Consider the following 3178-nt stretch of genomic DNA (forward strand, 5'->3'; position numbering starts at 1 on the left):
GGGAAAGAACCTTTCATAGCTGCATCTCATATAATTCGAGGTCAGACGAAGAATGCTTTCCAGAGACATGACTGATTATGTGTGGAGGCTGCTGTGCAGAAGGTGTGGTCACAGACAAGTAGCCTGTATCAGTTTCTTCCTGTGAAAACCTTTTCTGATGGAGCCTCTCCAGATTAGCCATCATGACATCAATCAAAGTTAGCCTTTGCGTGACGCTTTTAAAGGGGGGATGCAAGGAGCGTTCCTCTCAGTAATAAGCTACTCAGCCTCTCTTCCACGCAAATGCCAGTGATCACTAAAATTGCTGGACACACCCATGTGTGCCGTTGCCTGGCGATTAGACATGTGTTTGCCTCAGGGTAATAGAGCATCTTATTTCTTATGTGAGTTTTCACCACAAACCTTTAAACTTTTTATAGAGGTCTGGTTAAAATGTGACTGGCATTTGCAGTGTGAGTTTTTCTCAGCTATATTAACATTTTTGGTCCACTGAAGAAAATCCGTTTTGCAGTATACATCCACATAGACTGGCCTTTGCCTGTGCAGCCTGCATCCCCATGATGAACCTGTTTTGCATCCTCTCTCTTGTGCTGCGTGGCTGGGACTCACTAGTGAGTCCTAACCCTCCATTGGGGGAATACTGGTCCCAAGCACATCTGTATTCAGCTCTGGCTCTGTACTCATATTTTCAATGGCCACTACCCAGAATCCTGAAGATGGATGAGTCTAAAGCCCAGTCTAATAACCAGACTGTCCCCAAAGGGTGGGTGTAGCACTGCACTCCTCTGTCACCTAGCTCCCTGCACTGTCTCTGAGTTGACTAAGGCATTTCATTTTCATTCATATTCATCACCAGACAATCCTTCCCAGTTTTCATGCTTCATGGGAAACATCCTTCTCTTTCCTATGTCTGTTTCTGCCTTTCTCATTCTGTGTCATTATAATCATACATTCCATATACACTGGTGTGTATGTGCTTGACACCAACTATACCTCTCTTATGCACTCCTGTGTCACAAATCTAAGCAATGAGTGTATCTCCCAGTAAACACTGCACTTTACTTTTTCATTCTAAAAGGTCTTCCTTGTGTACAGCAGGTATTCTCTGTTGTGCTTAATGTCGTAGTCAGTGTACAGAACAAGCTACACACTTATCAGAAAACAGGACAACTCTGACTTTTTTTTCCAACCCAGTGACTACAAGATGAATCAGGAAACAGGAGACAGAGGGGAGAAAAGGTCATGGCGCATTGGTCATGGAGAGGCAGATACTGGCTGGATGTTTACAGGTCATAAGCGCAATAAATGTCAGGTCAGCTTAGAGAATGCAGAGAAAAATATTGAATCAAACACAAGTCAGAGGGTTTAGTATGGAGAAATTGAGGAACACAGACAACAAAATAAAAATGGGATGCTACACCTGCAGGCTTAACCACACAGAAGAATTCAGGCCACAGAAAGAACGAGAGGCTCTCTGCAATGTGTTTGGGCTCAGTGCTGGTATTGGGCTGAAGTAAGCAAGTGCTTGTGTGGCTTTGTGTGGATCACTGTCAGAGTGCTGAGTGGGTCAGCGACTGCATGCACATTTCTGTAATTGTATGTGTGCATTTGTCTGGGTATCCATTGTAAGGGAGGATGTGCTACAGCAGTAGCACTATTGTTCCTACCTCCCCTCATCCTCTTCCTTCCTTCCTTTCCCCCCAGCGAACAGGGACAGATTGTTTGGTGCTGCTCTTGTATTTGGAGACGACCTGCAGAGTCATAGGTGATGATGACTAGCCTGGTGAAAAATAAGGCCAGGTAGCAATGAGAGGCCCACAAAGCAGCCAGCACCTGGGGCCATGCTGTGCTGTACCTTGTCACACTATAGCAACACTCCTCACCACACCATTAAAAATGACAAATGCTCTCATCAATTGCTTTCCCAAGTTAGCAGCCACTGCCTGATGCTCCTGAAGCGTTGTGTCTGCCCCAGTCCATCTGCTGGACTTTGCCAACCATTTATTAAGTGTGAGTCACTTTTCATTTACAATGTGTTTAATTTTTGTCATTGTAAAGGTTAGGAACTGAATCTCAAAGGGACATAAAAGATAGATGTGGTAAAAAAAAATCAGGCTTATAGGCTTTAATTTCATAATATTTTGACCATTCTACTGTTTAGCCTATTCACTAGGTCCACTGAAAGTGGGGCAGTGTGCTGAAATGGGACATTTCTCAAGTATTAGGTCATTCAGTGGCCTGGGGTAAAACCAGGCCTGCTCAGATTGTAAATTAACAACCCGATTCCAGTTCCCCAGCTATGGAGACTTGGGTACATGGTTCTGGGCAACTGGGCAGCAACTGGCCTCCTGCTCTGCTGTGGCACACACTGGTGCTCTGTGTCCTGCAGGGAAAAGTCCATTGTGTGTACCATCTGTTGCAGCACACGCGTACACAAAAGGGGTGACAGGGGCGAGGGCAGGGAGCTGACGTGCAGCGCCTATTTAATATCATTAGGAGGAGCAGCTGAATTTGCTGAAGCTGTTAAAAAACACTCTCATTACAAATAGGAATTGTACTTGTGTGAACATAATGGGAGAGCAAGGGTGCCAGACGATGTATCAGACATTTAAAAAAAAAATGCTCGGCTTCATCACTGGTAGAGTTGGGAACAAACAAGCTAATGAGAATAGAATAAAAACATAGCTCACTTTGCTTCAACTCTGCAAAGCAATGGGATTTTTATTAAATGCAAAATGTTATGTCCTCAGTCATGATCATATTCACTGTAGCACATATGTTCAGCCATTTCCATGAGGGACATCACTGGGCCTGATATAGGCTGGTTTAGCACGGAGCAAAAAGATACAGTCATATTTGTCTCCAATGGGGATAGGCTTGGCTCAAGGTTTACCAGGGATGCAGTAGCTGCAGTATCCCGACTGGTGGCGCTATGTCCCTTCATTGCAGCGGACGCCGCTTCAAATAGGTCAAGGAAAAGTTTAGTGTTTTGACAATGCCAGGTGGGCGGAGCGGCGGGCTGGCTATTGGTTAGTGAGTTTCAGCTCCCAGTCGATGATTGGCCCCGGCGCTCTAATGGGGCTCTGAGCAGGCAATGTCGGGTCTACCCCACCACATCCTCCTCTCCCCCTCCCGCTCCTGGCACCCCTGAGCCCCTACACTCCCCCCTTCCCCTACG

Source organism: Monopterus albus, unplaced genomic scaffold (genome assembly GCF_001952655.1).
Source record: "Monopterus albus unplaced genomic scaffold, M_albus_1.0 scaffold28.1, whole genome shotgun sequence".
Lineage (NCBI taxonomy): Eukaryota > Metazoa > Chordata > Actinopteri > Synbranchiformes > Synbranchidae > Monopterus > Monopterus albus.